Below are 6208 nucleotides of genomic sequence, written 5' to 3'. Positions count from 1 at the left end.
TTTGGACGCGGGTTCGCGCCTGGACTCCGCGAGTCCAAGGAGTGGACTCGGTGATTCCACGCTGTTTAATGAAACCCTAAATCCCCGGGTTTGGAGCCTATTTAAGGGCACTTATAGCCTCCCATTGCGGCTACCAGTCCCTTGAGAGAACCCTAAGAGAGCTAATTCGTTTTTGGAGAGAAGAAGTCACTTTTGGGCCTTTGTTTCCTTGTTTAGCAAGAAGAATGAGGCAAGAGCAAGGAGGAAGTGAGATTCTAGCAGATCTAGAGTCCAGAGGCTTCATTTTGAGGTAATGATTCGAATCTCCTTCAGTTTTATGGTTGATCTTTAGAGTTAGGGTTTTATAATCCCTTTGAAGAGTGTTTACGTGAAGCAAATGGTCCCTCTTCGAGTTTGTGCCTTGGATCTGGACTCAAAGAGGTCCAGAGACCTTAACCCTTGGGGCTTTTTGGGTTATTATGGAGTTATTAGACCTAGGTGGTCATTTTTGGGACCAAATCATCTTTTGATGCCTTGTGGGGGTTATACAAGCATCAAGTTCCAAACTTTACGTGACATTCATGCTTGGGGAGGCTAGATCTATGGTTTGGGAAAGCATATCTGACCTCAGAAGGTCAATAGAGTTTGTGCATGGCATGAACTCGCCGATTTGTTCTTGAGAGTCGGCGAGTGGGGTTGGGGTTTCACGTAAAGTGTTCATCGAGTGGACTCGCCGGGTTGGGGGTTGACCCAGTGAGTCAGGGAGAGTCATTAGGAGGCTGAGTCAAGCCTGAACTCCCCGAGTTGTTCTTGAGACTCGGCGAGTTCAGTCGTGGTGGCCTCGCGATTCATGCCAGGTGGAACTCGTCGAGTCAGGGAAGCACTCGACGTGTCAAGGGAGGATTCTAGGGAGTCAGTGAACACGTATAGACTCATCGAGTCGCTCTAGTTCACTCGCCGAGTCCGGTCAAAGTTGACCGTTGACCGTTGACCAGAGTTAACCAGTGTTGACTTGATAGGGTTAGTCAACCTTAGTTGTGAAAGTGTTAATTAGAGATATATTGTGTTATAGGAGGATTATAGCTCGGAGGATCGAGTGCGAGTGATTTCTAGGATTTGCGAGTTATCGAGATACGCGAGGTGAGTCTTCTCACTATACTTTACCTTGAGTAGGTAACCAGAGTTATGTGACAGAGTATTTGTATGCTATATGTATGTTATGTGTTGTACTGCATTATTTCTATGTGATTTATGTTGTGCATGTTTATAGAGTTGAAACCGGAAGGTTCCCAGAGTTAGAACCAGAGGGTTCACAAAGTAGGGTCTACGGACCCACAGAGTTATAGCCTCGAGTAGCTAATATGTGTTATGCGTGGTATTTTGGGGAACTCACTAAGCTTTATGCTTATAGTGTTGGTGTTATTTGTTTAAGGTACTATTGACGATCGTGGGAAGGCGCCGGCTTGATCAGTACACACACATGGGATTTTTATGATATGTGATCTTGGGATTCTTGTATGACATGGATTGGAGTTTTAAACATTGATGTTTTATGAAAATTAAATGAATATGTTTTTATATTATGCGAAAAATTATTTTGAAATTTACGGTGTTACAAGTTGGTATCAGAGCCTTGGTTTGAGGGATTCGAGTACACCTTCAGGCGTATTTGAACTCAAACTGAGGATTTGAGAAGTATTTTCAAAAAGAGTAAAAGATTTTTGGAAAAACGCAGAGCAGAGTTGTGTGTACGATCAGTCCGCGCCCGAACGGTGATTTCCCAAAATACCCTCATGTTATGTGATATTGATATTGATATGATGTATTCTCATGCTAGAGTAGGCTAGGTACTCCTATTAGGACTAGAGTGGCCTGATTTGTGATGCCTTAGCCTAGGGAGAGGTGAGCTGCTATGAGATGCTTGAGAGTGTGTAGGTAGCAGCGAGGGGCTTATGAGAGATCTGTTAGAGAGTGGATTATGCATGATAGAGTACTTGGAATTTGTGATCCGAAGAGGAGGACTTGGGGTGTATTCTGACACGGTGCGGACAGTAGTATTGGGCCCGTACTACTGAAAGCACCGGAGCGGTGTACAGCCCAAGTAGGAATCTTTGGAATGCCAAGGATCAAGGAGGAATGAGTTGTCGAGTGTGAGTATGCTCGAATGGATTCTAATTTATCGTATGTTGTATTTCAGAGGTAGATCATGGTGAGGACACGTCTGATGCCTGAGAGCAGTGGGGCCAGTGATGAGGAGATCCGCCGGATCATCCACGAGGAGGTGGCTGCGGCCATCAGGGCAGAGATATAAGAGATTTTCGGGTCTATTAAGACCACGTTGATTGAGACCTTCGATGAGCGTTATGCCTCTCTTTCTGAGGCTTCTGTTGCAGCGGCCACCGCAGCTATTGCTGCCACGAGGCCGCAGGGTGGTGATGCGTTGCTGTTCCGAGAGTTCAGCAACACAAAACCGCCAGAGTTTGATGGGACCCAGGATCTGGTGGCGGCTATGAGATGGATTTCTGACATAGAGGGGTGTTTCTTCACTTGCTCATCTCCTGAGCAGTTGAAGGTTCGGTTCGCGCTGAACCAGCTTCGCTTGGGAGCGAAGGACTGGTGGAAGTTTGTCACGGTGCACTTTACGCCTGCTGAACTTGCGGCAGTGACCTGGGAGAGGTTCACTGCCATGTTCCGAGATGAGTACGTTCCCTAGGTGGAGAGGGAGCGTTTGGCCCAGGAGTTTCTGACCCTTAAGCAAGGTACTGAGTCTGTTACGGTGATTACCAAGATGTTGCATGAGAGGGCGATGTTCTGCCCTGAGCACGTGTCCACTGAGCAGGCACGTATGAGTTGATATTTGAGTATCTTGAGGCGAGACATTCGGGAGTTCACGGCGAACTCCTCGTACCGAACATTTTCCGAGCTTCAGGAAAATGCCCGGAAGAGGGAGATTGAGCTAGAGACTCAGGTCAGGGAGGAGGCGGAGTCTCAGGGGAGGGATCGGCAACCGGCGCAGTCTCAGCCGGCAGCCAAGCGGGCCAAGCCCGCTAATCCCAAACCAAGGAGCCAGAAGGGCCGCACTTGTGGGAAGTGAGGCAAGGGTCATGATGGAGTCAGTAGAGCGGGATCTTGCTACAAGTGTGGCAAGGAGGGGCATATGGCCAAAGACTGCCCCAAGGGGTTTGCGGTCTGTTTCCACTACAACCAGACCGGACACCGGAAGGCAGAGTGTCCGCAATTGCGAGGATCATCTTAGGGAGCACCTCAGGGATCTGCCCCTGCCGCCATCAGAGCTACCGAGAGTCGGCCAGTGAAGGCCGAGGTGCCGAGGGCACGAGGGAGAGCTTTTCAGTTGACCGCGGAGGAGGTCCGCGCAGCGCCTAATGTCGTGGCTGGTATGTATTCTTTCGTGTATTTATTTTGATGTTGAGATATTATGCTTATATTATGTTATGCGTAGGTACTTTTCTTGTGAATTCTGTACCTGCCTTGGTGTTATTTGACTCGGGTACGAGTCGGTCTTTTGTATATTTGGCTTTTAGTCAGCATATCAGTGTTAGTCGTGAGGCGTTGAGTCGGCCTCTGAGAGTTTCCATAGCTGACGAGAGGGTGATATATGCCATGGAGATTCTCCGAGGGTGCGTAGTCGACATTTTTGGTGTTGAGTTCCCGATTGATCTGGTTCCTATTGCGATGGGTGATGTCTGTGTCATTGTGGGCATGGATTAGTTGAGCAGATTCGGTGCGGTTATCGACTGCGAGCGACAGCTGGTGACCATACGAGACCCTAGTGGGGGAGTTCTTGCGGTGTACGGCGAGGGTACATGTTCTGGATCAGTGTTTTGTTCGACCGCTAGGGCGAGGCAGTGTCTACAGCAGGGCTATAAGGGTTTTGTGGCGTATGTATGGATACGCGGGTAGATTCCGAGAGACCGAGGTCAGTTGAGGAGGTTCCGGTAGTGCGTGAGTTCCCGGATGTATTTCCTGAGGAGTTGTCGGGTGTGCTTCCTGTGAGGCAAGTGGAGTTCAGTATCGATTTGGTGCCGGGGACCGCGCCTATCGCTAAGGTGCCTTATCGCCTTGCACCTTCAGAGATGCAAGAGTTATCCTCGCAGCTTCAGGAGCTGCTGGGGAAGGGGTTTATTCAGCTGAGCAGCTCGCCGTGGGGAGCGCCTATCCTGTTTGTCAAGAAGAAGGATGGTTCACACCGTATGTGCATTGATTACCGGGAGTTGAACAAGCTGACGGTCAAGAACCGTTACCCGTTGCCGAGGATCGACGATTTGTTCGATCAGTTACAGGGAGCATCTTGGTTCTCCAAGATTGATTTGAGGTCTGGATATCATCAGGTGAGGGTGCGAGATGAGGACGTCCAGAAGACAGCGTTCAGGACGCGTTATGGGCATTACGAGTTTGTGGTGATGCCTTTCGGGCTCACCAATGCCCCGGCAGTGTTCATGGATCTCATGAACCGAGTGTGCAGGCCGATGCTGGATCAGTCGGTGATTGTATTTATCGACGACATTTTGGTATATTCGAGATCTAGAGAGCAGCATGAGGAGCATTTGAGGGAGGTTCTCGGAGTTCTGAGATCGGAGAGGCTTTATGCCAAATTCTCCAAGTGTGATTTCTGGTTGCGAGAGGTCCAGTTCCTAGGGCATCTCGTTAACCGGAAATGGATAGTGGTCGACCCGGCCAAAGTTGAGGCAGTGATGAGTTGGGAGGTGCCGAAGTCACCCTCCGAGATCAGGAGTTTCTTAGGGTTGGCAGGTTATTATCGGAGATTTATCAAGGATTTTTCTAAGATCGTAGTGCCACTCACCAGGTTGACCCGAAAGGGTGTCTCTTTTTCATGGGGCCCCGAGCAGCAGGCCTCCTTTGAGACGCTTCGTCAAAGGTTATGTGAAGCCCCGGTGTTAGCCCTCCCGGAGGGGATGGAGGACTTTGTGGTATACTGTGATGCATTGATTTTGGGGTTGGGAGCGGTGCTGATGCAGAGAGGGCATGTGATAGCATATGCATCGAGGCAGCTGAAGCCTCATGAGATGAGATATCCCACCCATGATCTAGAGTTGGGGGCAGTGGTGTTCGCCCTCAAGATTTGGCGTCACTACCTATATGGAGTTCGGTATACGATATACACGGACCATAAGAATTTGAAGTATTTGATGAATCAGCCCAACCTAAATATGCGACAGAGAAGGTGGTTGGATGTGGTCAAGGATTATGATTGTGAGATCCTGTACCACCCAGGCAAGGCTAATGTTGTAGCCGATGCACTGAGCCGCAGGGCGGAGAGCACCCCGCTGCGGGATGTATGTTTGAGATTGACCGTGATAGCTCCAGTGTTGGATGTCATTCGTGGGGCACAGGCCGAGGCTATGCAACCTGAGATGCAGAAGAAAGAGCGGGTTGTTTGTTTGGTTTCAGAGTTCGTTACCGATGGTCGGGGGCTTATGACATTTCAGGGGCGTATCTGGGTGCCGTTTGTGGGAGGAACGCGTGCCATTTTGATGGAAGAGGCTCATCGGTCGGAGTTTTCGATCCATCCTGGGGCCACTAAGATGTATTTGGACCTGAGGAAAGAGTATTGGTGGCCCTGTATGAAGAGGGATGTTGCATGGTTTGTTGAGAGGTGCTTGACCTACCGTAGGGTTAAGGCCGAGCACCAGAGGCCGCATGGTATGTTGCAGCCGTTGGAGGTTCCCGAATGGAAGTGGGAACAGATCACCATGGATTTTATCACCAAATTGCCAAGGACTGCCATGGGAGTTGATGCAATTTGGGTGATTGTGGACAGGTTGATGTAGAGCGCTCACTTTCTTGCTATCAACGAGACTTCTTCAGCAGAGAAATTGGCAGAAGTGTACGTGAGGGAAGTGGTATTTCGGCATGGGGTGCCGATCTCGATTGTTTCAGACCGTGATGTGCGATTCACTTCCAAATTCTGGAAGAAGTTTCATGAGGAGTTGGGTACTAGGCTGCATTTTAGTACCGCAGATCACCCCCAGACAGACGGACAGAGTGAGCGGACGATTCAGACGCTCGAGGACATGCTCCGGGCATGTGTATTGGATTTCGGGGGAAGTCGGGATACGTATTTGCCCTTGGCGGAGTTTTCCTACAACAACAACCATCATTCGAGCATTGGTATGCCGCCCTTTGAGCTGTTGTATGGGAGGAGGTGTCGGACCCCCATTTGTTGGGGAGAGGTTGGGCAGCGTGTGAT

Source organism: Lactuca serriola, chromosome 4 (assembly GCF_051521515.1).
Source record: "Lactuca serriola cultivar US96UC23 chromosome 4, Lser_US96UC23_V15, whole genome shotgun sequence".
In the NCBI taxonomy this organism is placed as follows: Eukaryota; Viridiplantae; Streptophyta; class Magnoliopsida; order Asterales; family Asteraceae; genus Lactuca; species Lactuca serriola.
The sequence above is the reverse complement of the archived record's forward strand: the minus strand, read 5'-3'. Positions refer to the sequence as shown.